Raw genomic sequence first — 13081 nt, 5'->3', positions numbered from 1 at the left:
CCCCAAACCCTCACCGGCCGGCGGCGTGCCCCAATCAACCCCAAATTCATACCACACAATCACCACCCACCCTCGATTCCTAATCCACTGCCATATTTCCCAAGATCCACATCAAATACTCTCAGAGCTGGATCTAGCAAAAACAAAAAAGATAGAGTTTGTTTCTCTTTTAACCATTCGTTGGTTTTACAAGGCTCGTGTTGGCTCGAGATCCATGCTAGTCGATTATTCTTGGCAAGAACAACCGATTAGCATCCATTTCTGGTCATCTCGGAGTTATTCGAACCCCTTTTGTCTGGTCAGTGCTTGTCAAAGCCTTCTTCCACAGTTGTTTAGGTAATAACCGATATCCTTGCCTATTTTCCCTAATTTTCGTGCTTTAACATACCTAGGTTTTAATTTTTTTCCTGCTTTGCATGATTCCAGTTTTAATTTATTCTGTTAATTTCAATGTTTATTTTTGTTTGAATCGCCATCTCATTAGCTTAACAATTAGTTTAAGTGCGTTTGTTAATAAACTATTGTCTTCTGAGTGTTTCTTTTAAAGTCCATTTTTTAAATTCAGAGGTTGTTTGCTTAAGTTTTCGATTGAATTCATCCCTTTATGGTTTGAGATTCAGTTTGGGCTGTTAGTACACAAGCCCATATGTTGGGTTTGGATTTTGGATTAATTTGACCCAGGAGTGATTTTCTGAATGTAAATACAGGGGTGTCAAGGGTTGTTTTGATTATTTTGAGGATGAAAATCTTTCCTAACTGTCAGGAAAGGTTCTAGGAAAGAGGGAAATGGGTGGTTTAAACAAACAGGTTTAAATTCAAGGTCTGAAATGAAGAAAAGAAAATTGGGAAGGGGTAATAGTGAAGGTTTAAGATCAAGTCTGCTGCCCTAAAATCCAACTATAAAACGCTCATTGTCCTTCATTTTCTTGGCAGAGATTACAACACCTAACAATAGGAAACGGCTGAAACTTCTTTCTGAAAATATTGATGCTTGTTTTTAACCTTTCACTCTTTCCTTCTTTCACAAAAGTTTAAGGGGAACTCTTCTTTCGATTTCTGGTGATTTTGGAGTCAAGAAAAATGATTTAATCTGAGGCTGGTGTTGACTATTGCTGCGACATTTTTTGTTGCTGACTTTCTGTTGCTTGTTTGGCCCTTGTCAAGTTCAATATTTATTCCTTTGCTTTGTTTGCTTGTATCCAGGTATGTAGGCTGAACATCTCTTGGCTATCGGTTATGAATATGAAGTTGTGGATCGTTTGCCTCTTACTTCTAAAATGGCATAATGAATACGTTGAGTGGGTTATATTCGTTGATTTTATTCTTGTTATTTTTTACTCTGTCATCTATGTTCCTTTTAGCTAATTAGAATTTAGTTATGAATATATATAGTAATGTGTCCCAGTAGGATCTAATATTATAGGGATTTGTTCTGTTTGAAAGCTTGGTTGGATTATAGGATGTTGAAGGATTTGTACTGCATGTTATAAGGCTTATACTGTATACTGATGTTCTGGTGAGTTACATTGTATGTATGAGTTTCATCTTCTCAAGGATTCAATGCAAAGTTGATGTTTAGGTTAATGCGTATCATGTACTGTTTGTCTTGATTTAGCCATGATAGCTTATATGGTTGTTATTAAAATTTGTTTTGATTCTGAGAGAATTGTTCTAACTATATGACAGTTCATAGTGTTAGCAATCTTAGATCATTATTCCAGTTTATCTTGGCTCTTAAGTCAAGGCCAACTGAACTTTCTTTCTTGAACATCATGTTTTATGATTAATTAGGCAGTTGACATCTGTGCTTTGAGTCTCATGTAGATAATATAGTCGATTCAGCATATTATTTTTCAATTCTTAGTATTCATGTTTTTATTGTGATTTGTATGTCTAGAGTGGCTTGAATATCAAGAAGGGCCTAGCATGATTAAAGTTTTTCAGTTGAACCAGGGCTTGATTCTTGGCCTTATAAGTTGGCCTGTTTGTCTCAAGACCCAGACGCGGTCAGATTTGGCCTCAATTTTGTTTTGGATTTAATTTGATGCCCAATAGTATTTCTATGTTAAGTTAATTAGAAAAAGATTTGTAATTTGAAGTTTTTTTTTGTGAAACTGTTGTGCTGGGCATCGGCCCAAGTAAAATAGCCTCGATCTCTTTAGACCTGATGAGGTCTTCGAATGTCCATGCCTTGTGGGTTCAGCTTCGAGCCCAGGCAGCCCCTATATCTTGTTCTTCTTGATCAAATATTAAATGGGGCTTGTTGTTGGTCCAGATTCCCCCAAATAAATTAAAAACCCAATACATGTACCCCAACCCCTTTTACCACTAACAGTCGTTTTTATTTCTAGTTCAAATCAATTATAGATAAAAGTATCCAGCCCGCGTTAATTAGATGTAATTCTTTTAAAAAAGGATTGAGGTGTGCCATTTTAATTAAATCACTTATGGCCCTCGCAAATGTTATAACTTAGATATTAAAAATAAACTTCGTAGTTTGCTTTAGGCCCGTTAATTATAATTATCATGGCTATTACTAAAATCCGGGTGTACATTTCATGTGACCCGGTTCTAATTTCTTACAAGGTTAAATAGGACGTGTCGTGAATCATGGGTGCATTTCATATAGCGTGGCTTGCGATGTATTTTATATAACCTTCAAATAATTCGTTAAATAAATAAAAGCGGTTTTTTTAAAGTTAAAAAATGCACATAGGTTTAAAAGTGTTTTAAAATCAGATAATTAGGACAATAATAATAGTTGAGTGACCGTGCTAGAACCACGGAACTCGAAAATGCCTAACACCTTCTTCCGAGTTAACAAAATTCCTTACCCGGATTTCTGTGTTCGCAGACTATAAAACAGAGTCAATTTCCTCAATTCGGGATTTTAAATCGGTGACTTGGGACATCATAAATTATCCCAAGTGGCGACTCTGAATTTTAAATAAATAATCCTGTTTCAGTTGTCACTTAAATTGAAAAAACTCCCTTAATACCCTTCCGGGGGAAGAAAAAGGAGGTGTGACAATAACTGCTCTAATACCACTTTTGTCACGACCCAAACTGATGGGCCGTGACGGGTGCCCGAGTCCTACCTATCAAACAACCCTAAGCATGCGTCTAAGATATAAACCTGAATAACATCTGCTGAATTACGAGAATAATATACATGAAGGAAATCTGCCCAAAAAGGCATACATACATATACGTGCAACATACATAGGGCGAGCCGACAAGGCTGCTATGGCAACTATATACCTCAAAACTGGAAGCCGGCAAGGCCACATACAATCCAACTAGACATACTGTCTACAGACCTCTAATAGAAATATAATTGTACAAAGACAGAACTGAGCTACCTCATACCCATATATATGTATACACACACACACACACACACACACATATATATATATATCAAACATATCGTACAAAAATCAAAAGCAACTCTGGATCAAGTGGAGCACGCCAACTCTCACTGATCAAGGATCCTAATAAAGGGGGACTGTCAGCTTGCCTACCTGCACCTGCGGGCATGAAATGCAGGTCTCGTGAAATAGGACGTCAGTACAAAAAATGTATTGGGTATGTAAGGCATGAAAATCTGTACGTAAAGGACATAGATGAAACATGGAATAAAGAATCCATCTGTAAATCTGAATAACTTTGTAAATTCTGAAATATTTATAATGTCATGCACGTGTATATAAATGTCATTTCATGTATGGGTATAGGTGTACAAAACATCATCAAGCCACTGAGGGCATCGCATCATATCATCTCGGCCACTGTGGGCAACATCATCAATATGTACCAACTGATCCGGTGGTGGTGCGCATATAATGCCGTAACCTTTTTTTCATATCCCATATACATACATACATACATACATACATACATACATACATACATATATACATACATACATATATATATATATATACATACACATAACGCCATCTGGTCAAGGGTCATTGTATATGTATAAATGAATGAAATGCATGAAAAATATGTAATAATCTCAATATTCCTTCCGGATAAACTTTTTCAACTGTGTATTATTCTGAGACCCATGAATAGAAGATATAATAATATGTCACATGGGGAATAAAAAACACAGATATCCCGAGTATTTCTATGAATAGAGTCGTCTATAGAAAACTGCGCATTTGCTCGTTTCTTCTGTATAACTTGGACCATGCTAAAAAAAAAGAAGGGATGACCTTAATATACCCGGAGTAGGAAAAATCCGTATAATATTCTTGGAATAGATTGCACCATACTCCTTTAAAACCGCAAAATTTTACGTTGCTAAGATTCTAACAATTCTCGTTATAACTGTTTGCAAGAATTTCGTTGGAGGCTTGAAATTTAACGTTTGTGCTTGAAGATTTTGAATTAGGAAGAAAAAATTTTAGTACCACTCGTTAATCTCTGTCAGAAATGATCCAAGCTTTTTAAAAGAGACCAACTTTAATATAGACCAAATATTTTATATACATTTTGAGTGTCTAAAGGTCTTACACGTTATATTAGATGGCCACTAATCTTATGTGACTAGTTAGTCATTGGTTTTGTTGCTCCCTTTGTTGCCACGTCTTATCCTCCTGATTTAATAATTAACTAGGTATTATTTCATTACCTGATAATTAACCAATTATTCATATAATTAAGAATTATCTCAACTACTTAAAATACTACTCATTTTTAATATACTTTATATATCTTACTACCAAGGTCATATGGTACCTTGTATGATACTAGTACATAAATATCGGGTATTATCGCTCGACCCGTATTTTATCCTAAATCGGCAACTTTCAACGAAACTCGTTTTCTTTAATTCGTGTACCCTTTATCCTTCATGATACTTATTTATTGCTTGTTATAAATAGTGTAAATACATTAACCTCAAGATAATCTCATCCCCGAGTCTATGTCAATTAACTGAAGGCGAAACTTTTAACGTACGGAAACGTGAGATGTAATAAGTTGTTGAAAGAGACTCATGCTGACTCCTAAAACCCTAGACGTTGAAGAAATTTGTGAATTTTCGTTCTTGCGTAGGATTCAGCGGGTAATAAATTGTGATTATATTATCTTTACCAATATTGATCTAGAAATCACTACTTTTCTTCTAACATTGTGTCATTATTTGCTATTAAATATTAACCAACCACAAAAAAAATTGGTGTGCATTTGTTAATTATGCTAATTAAGCACAAGGGAAAATTAATAGAGTCATAAATTCTTATTAAGCTATAGGGAATATCTGTGTTTAGCTTCGTTATCTTCTGAATGTTTAAATTTAAATTTCAATGCATGCTTCATCGTTACGAGAGGTCTTGTTTATGGCAAAATTAGATACGGAGAAATTCAAGTTAGTATTTTTGTATTGAATTCCAATATTTGATTCTTTTCTCTACCAAAATTAGTCAATACTCGGGAAAATCTGTGGTGTACTTGAAGTTAAGTTTGGCATAAAATAGGTATCATGATTAGGTAAGAGATTCATATTCTCTTTGTTTTCTTATTATGCTACTATAAAACATCCTATTTTTTCATGCTATTACCAAGGAAGTACGCTGTATAATTATACTGAATGCAACTGATGGTATCGAAGAACAGCTAGGTGGGTTTATAATTGCTTGATTATTGTTGATCAGCCATGCAAAGAAAAATCCAAATCCTAAGCAATTAAAAGCGGATAAAAGCTCTCTACAGTTTTCATAAATCTCCACACATAAAATAAGTTATCAACACCCCTATTTATAATAGTACGAAACCTATTTCATGTTTGTATACGGACAAAATCGGTCTTGCCTAGTTTTGTATAACTAGTTATACCAAAATCGAGGTGGCAGATCAAGGCTCGGCCTCGGTTATTTCGGACCATGGTGCGGAGATGATTGGTAAGCTCGTGGATCAATGGCCGATCAAGATCGAGATCAGCCGTGATCGAGACCGAAGCAAGAAAAAGATTGAGCAAGATCGAAGGAAGAGAAAGCTGAGATATCCGTGATCGGGCAAGGATCATGGCGAAAATCTCGGCACGTATCAAGTTAGGGCCGTTTATTTAGCCTATCTTGGGATTTGCTTTTGTAATTAGAATTATACCATAAATAGGATTCATCTACTATATAAAGAGGGTCCTAATCATTTTGTAACGATGATACTCACGCATAACCAAGTAATATATTACATTTTTCTATCGCAAGCTCTGTTGTTCAGTTCATATTTTTCAATAGCATAATTAGTTGGTTCGATAGTGGTTTAGCTCGGGGGCCACAGTCGTTCATCATATTGGTTTGATTTATTTCACTGTTAATTTCTAACATTGATTCTCATATTTATCAGTTTGTGCCAAGTGAAGTACATATCCTTTAACCACATATAAGTTTAATTGTTATCCAATTTTAACAGTAAATAGTTTGGCACCCGCCGTGGGGTTAAGGATAATAGTGATTGCCTGGTACAATTCTCGTAACACACACTATTTTACGCTTTATTTGAAGTATCTTTGATTCCAAGATCAACATGTCAAACTCTCAAGTAGCACCCACACGTACAAATAATGGCCTTGGTCTTCATGGAGAGAACGACAACATAGCCGCCCCAGGAAACGGAGTACCTTCAGTCAACCCCGATGGAGTCCCGGTCGTAGACCCAATCGACGTCAGCTCCCATATTGCAATTAATGGTAATTTGGCCATCGATCCTGAAAATAGCATCCGCAGAGATGCTCGAACAGCCGATCAAAATGCACAGGGCATTGAAGAAGGCGGGATTAGACTTCGAATGATATTCGAATTTTTATAGACCCAAAAAGCTGCAATAGCGCAACTCCAAAATCAGAATCGTGCACCAAGCAGGATCAAGCTCGATCCATCACAAGAAGTTGTTCATAGATCCGAATCGGTGCTAACGAGATCGAATGAAGGAGAATTGGTGACCAATCCCGCTATCATAAAAATGCTAGAGGAACTGACAAAGCGAATCGAGGTAGGGTAAAAGAAGATTGAGGAAAACTATAAGAAAGTGGAAACTTATAACTCTAGGGTCAACCAAAATCCTAGGGGCTCCACCGATATTAAAAGGACTAGATTCCAAAACGTTTGTACAGAAACCTCCCCCCCCCCCCCGAGTGCGGCTTTGAAGCCAATCCCCAAGAAGTTCCGAATGACCGAGATCCCAAAGTGTAATAGGACAACAGATCCAAATGAGCACATCACCTCATACACATGCGCCATTGACGGAAATGACTTGGAAGATGACGAGTTTGAGCCTATATTGCTAAAGAAGTTCGGGGAGACTCTATCGAAGGGTGATATGATATGGTATCATAATTTGCCACCTAATTCTATTGACTCATTTGTTATGCTTGCAGATTCCTTTGTAAAGGCACACACCGGAGCCATTAAGGTTGCTACAAGAAAGTCAGACCTTTTCAAGGTAAGACAAAAAGACAACGAGATGCTTAGGAAATTCATATCTCGATTCCAAATGGAACGGATAGATTTAACACTGGTCACCGACGATTGGGCTGTTCAAGCTTTCACTCAAGGTCTCAATAATTAAAACAAAAATTGATCGAATATCTAGCTGTGACTTGGGTCAATATAAATAATCAATACCAGTCGAAGATTAGGGCCGAAGACGACCATTTGGGGGCTCTTTCGGGTCCGTTTATCCGAGAAGGCCCATCTACATAGTTAAAAGGGACATTGACCATGATCCACAGTCGAATATAGATCGATATCAGCCATACAACGGAGATCGGAGAAATAACAGGCCTGGACGCAACCCCGTTCGGAATGGTAGAAGGAATGATCGAGGATAGAGCTCCCGAGGACTCATGAGCAAGAGTGGTTTTGATAGAGATGTTGGGTCCAATGAATCACCTCGAATGTTAGAATATAACTTCAACGTAGATGCTTCCGCCATAGTATCGGCCATTGGATGTATCAAAGATACCAGGTGGCCTCGACCTCTACAGACCGATCCGACCCAGATAAATTCCAACCAAATATGCAAGTATCATGGTACCCATGGCCATAAAATAGAATATTGCAGAGAGCTAAGGGAGGAAGTAGCCCGATTGTTCAATGAGGGTCACCTTCGAGAATTCTTAAGTGATCAGGCCAAGAATCACTTCAAAAATAGAGATTCAAATAGGCAGAACGAGCAAGAAGAGCCGCAATACCTGATTCACATGATAGTTGGAGGGGTTGATATTCCCCAAGGACAGGTATTTAAACGTACCAAGGTGACGACCACACGGGAATAGCGAACATGGGACTACTTACCGGAGGAAACCTTGTCTTTCAACGATGAGGATGCAGAAGGGATCGAGCAACCTCATAACGACACACTGGTAATATCTATCCTTTATGTGTAAAATTCAAGTTAAACATGTTGTAATTGACCCAGGTTGCTCGGCTCGTAGCCTGAGTACTTAACAACTTCAACATGGTGAGTGAAACCACTAAAGGTGAGATTATTTTGCTAGTAAATGTGGACGGGACCATCCAGGAAACAAAGTTCCATGTAATCAAAAGTTACATGAGTTACAACGCCCTGCTCGGAAGGCCTTGGATCCATAACATGAGGGCAGTACCCTCGACCCTTTACCATGTTCTGGAGTTCCTGATGTCTGAAGGAGTCAAAATAGTGTACGGGGATTAGCCCGCCGCCAAGGAGATGTTCGCAATTGATGAAGTGATACCGGTGTTAGCACTTTCTTCAGCAAAAGGATCATATTCAAAGGGAAAATAGGAGGCTAAATAGCAACCATAGACACCAGCCTCGACCCAACCGGAGATGCCGGGGACCGATGAGGACAAGACTATAGGATACCTCGATCTTTCATAGTTCCCGATGACTCTGACGCCACCAAATCAACGGTTGAAGAGCTGGAACAAGTCACACTGGCCAAACATCAGCCCAAATGAAAGGTATACCTGGGCACGGGGCAAACCCCCGAGCTCAAGAAAAGACTTATTCATTTCCTTACAGCTAATATGAATTTCTTTGCTTGATCCAACCTCGATATTACAGGGATTCCGCTAGAAATTACCACTCATAAGCTGAGCCTGGATCCTAAATTCTGCCCGGTGAAGCAAAAAAGAAGGCCCCAGTCCGAGATTAAACATGCCTTCATCAAGGATGAGGTAACCAAACTTCTCAAAATAGGATCCATTCGGAAAAGTAAAATATCTAAAATGGCTAGCAAACATAGTGGTAGTCCCTAAGAAAGGAAACAAACTTAGAATGTGTGTAGATTATAAAGACCTAAATAGGCATGCCCCAACTATTCTTTTCCTATCCCTAACATCGATCGTATGATCGATGTCACGGCCAGCCACGAGACTCTTAGTTTTCTCGATTCCTATTCTGGGTATAACCAAATATAAATGAACTTGGAAGATCAGGAAAAAACTTCGTTCTTCACTGAGTATGGTACCTACTATTATAATGTAATGTCATTCGGACTAAAAAATGCTGGTACAACATATCAATGCCTAGTAAATCGAATGTTCGAAGAACAAATAGGGAAATCTATGGAAGTTTATATTGTTGACATGCTAGTTAATTCCCTGCGAGAAGAGGACCATTTAAAGCATTTGCAGGAGACCTTCGATATACTAAGGAAGTACAATATGAAGCTCAACCCAAAAAAGTACGCGTACAGGGTCTGCTCGGGAAAGTTTCTTGGCTTCATGGAGTCCAATCGAGGGATCAAGATCAACCCCGATAAAATCAAATCTATCAAGGATATCACGATCGTAGATAATATAAAAGCCATGAAAAGGCTAACAGGGCGCATAGCCGCCCTAGGAAGATTCATTTTGAGGTCCTCAGATAGGAGTCACCGGTTCTTCTCACTACTTAAGAAGAAGAGCAATTTTGCATGGATTCCGGGATGCTAATAGGACTTGGAGGAACTAAAGAGGTATCTATCGTTCCCGCCGCTACTTTATACCCCGAAAGTGGATGAGCAACTTCACTTATATTTGGCAGTCTCAGAGATAGCGGTACGTGGAGTCCTGATCCGAGAAGAAAAAGGTACACAATTCCTTGTCTATTATGTTAGTCGGAACATAGGAGAGGCCAAGACTAGATATTCACACTTAGAAAAATTAGCGCTTTAATATGCGCCTCTAAGAAACAAAAGCCATACTTACAATGTCATCCACTATGTGTTGTGACAACTTATCCTCTTCGAAATATTATGCACAAACCTAAACTGTCAGGGCAATTTGCAAAATGGGCCATCGAAATCAGTTGGTACAATATTGAGTATCGACCCCGAACCACCATCAAGTATCAAATCTTAGCAGACTTTGTGGCTGATTTTTCACCGACCTTCATACATAAGGTTAAAAAGGAACTATTGATGAAATCGGGTACATCTTCGGGAGTCTGGGTCCTCTTTACGAATGGAGCTTCGAACATGAAGGGGTCTAGACTAGTCATCGTACTAAAATCACCCATGGGTAATGTAGTTAGACAATCTATTAGAACTGCAAAATTGACTAACAATGAGGCCGGATATGAGGCTATTATTGCAGGGCTCGAACTAGCTAAGAGTTTGGAGCAGAAATCATAGAGGCCAAGTGTGATTCCCTCCTCGTGGTAAACCAAGTTAACAAGACTTTTGAAGTTTGAGAAGACCGAATGCAAAGATACTTCGATAAACTACAGACAACTCTACGTCGGTTTAAGGAGTGGACCTTGTAGCATGTACCTCGAGAATAGAACAGCGAGGTCGATGCTCTTGCCAATCTAGGCTCATCAGTCGAAGAGGAGGAACTCAACTTGGGGACTCTAGTACAACTCATGAGGTCGGTGATCAAAGAAGGCCACGCCGAAATAAATTCCACGAGTTTGACCTAGGATTGGAGAAACAAGTACATATAGTACTTAAAGAACGGAAAGCTCCTATCGGATCCAAAGGAATCGAGAGCTCTGCATATAAAGGCAGCACGGTTCACTTTGTTCAAAGATGAAACTTTGTTTATAAGGGTGTTCAATGGATCGTTGGAAATATGTTTGCAACTGGGAGATACCGATTACATCAGAAATTTACGAAGGCACTTGTGGAAATCATTTCGGTGCCGAATCATTGGTCCATAGAGTAATCAGAGCGCGATACTACTGGACCGATATGGAGAAAGATGCAAAGAGGTTCATTCAAAAATGTGACCAATGCCAAAGGTATGCGCCAATGATCACCAACCCGGAGAGAGATCCATTCGGTCTTATCCCTATGGCCGTTTATGAAATGGGGAATGGACATCGTCGGCCCTCTTCCATCAGCCCCAGGTAAAGCTCAGTTTATTCTATTTATTACTTATTATTTTTCTATGTGGGTTGAAGCACAGGCGTTCGAGAAAGTCAGAGAAAAAGAACTCATAGACTTCATTTGGGATCACATCATATGTCGATTTAGGATGCCCTCTGAGATCGTATGTGATAATGGAAAGCAATTCATTGGCAACACAGTAACTAAATTTCTCGAGGATCACAAGATCAAAGGGATCATATTGACGCCGTATCATCCCAGTGGGAATGAACAATCCAAATCGACCAAAAAACCATCATTCAAAACCTTAAGAATAGATTGACCCAATGCCAAAGGGAAATGGAGAGAAATATTTCCTGAGGTTCTATGGGCGTACCGCTCAACGTCAAAATCCAGTACCGGAGCAACACCGTTCTCATTAGTTTATGGTGTCGAAGCTCTAATCCCGGTCGAAGTTAGAGAACCCAGCATCAGATTTCGATATGCAACAGAGAAGTCAAATGACGAGGCTATGAATATGAGCCCTTGTCCGATTGGCCTCTCAAAGAAAGTGGATCGAAAGGTACTACAATCGAAGAGCCAATTTTCGACATTTTAACATCGGGGACTTGGTGCTATGAAAGGTAACCCTCAACACCCGAAATCCAAATAAAGGGAAACTGGATCCGAATTTGGAAGGACCGTACCAGGTCCTTGAAATCATCAGTAAGGGATCTTATAATCTTGGCACAATGAACGGCGAACAATTACCGAGCAACTGAAAAATTTCGCACCTAAAACGATACTACTGCTAAGGTACGACCTTTTCCATTTTCATTTATATTGTAAACTAACTCCTGCAGGTGTTCGATCAGAAACAACAATGGATTCCTCGACACGAAGACTTTAGGTGTTAAAGCACGCATTGCACTCTTTTTCCCTTAGACCGATTTTGTCCCAAAAGGGTTTTTCGGCGAGGTTTTTAATGAGGCTACCATTGATCATGCTAACTTAGAACAATTCAACAAAATCCGAGGCTTCTTTACAATCAACCTTGAATATTGGGGGCATTACCCTCGAATGTCAACTTTGTTAAGGGAAATTACTTCATGGCATCAGGGTCTCGAAAGGAAGATTTGAAAGGGCCAAACGGTCAAACGAACCGTGTCTGTGTAGTTTGCTCGATCCCTGCCACAAAACATGTACTCATGTATAATCAATTATAAAGAGAAGTATTTTTCCTTACCAATATCTCATGCCTTAGAAAATTTTTTATATTTTACAAATTTATATTCTCGATCTGTTATGGCTTAAGGGTCGATCACAACCAAAGTTTGGATAATTACCCCCACGCTTGGAGATTATTGTCCAAAAAATAAATGAGATCGAATTATCAAAACTTCAAGATCATAATACCTTTTAGGAAACTCTCAATTTTTATAGGCCACGGCTACCCCACTCGAGGATTGATACTTCCGAAAAGATCGAAGCAAAATGGGAAAATAAGCCCAAGGGGCAAATCTCGGACTAAAGAGGCTACAGCCAAATTAACACGATTTGGAGACGTTCGAACTCTGTAACAAAATAGACCTTCAAATTCTTTTATAAAATCGGTTAAAAGGGCTACCCCCGGCAAAATCATAAAAGGCTCTGACAATATCAAGCCTCAAAAACTCTAATGAGTAAAAAATTGTTCGAACTCTCGAACAGTTCCTTACTTCGTGCTAACGCATTGCAACCTTTGTGAACATGAACGGTAAAAAAAGGGAAAACATTAAAAGCCAAAAAGGGTAG

This window comes from Nicotiana sylvestris, chromosome 8 (assembly GCF_000393655.2).
Source record: "Nicotiana sylvestris chromosome 8, ASM39365v2, whole genome shotgun sequence".
Lineage (NCBI taxonomy): Eukaryota > Viridiplantae > Streptophyta > Magnoliopsida > Solanales > Solanaceae > Nicotiana > Nicotiana sylvestris.
The sequence above is the reverse complement of the archived record's forward strand: the minus strand, read 5'-3'. Positions refer to the sequence as shown.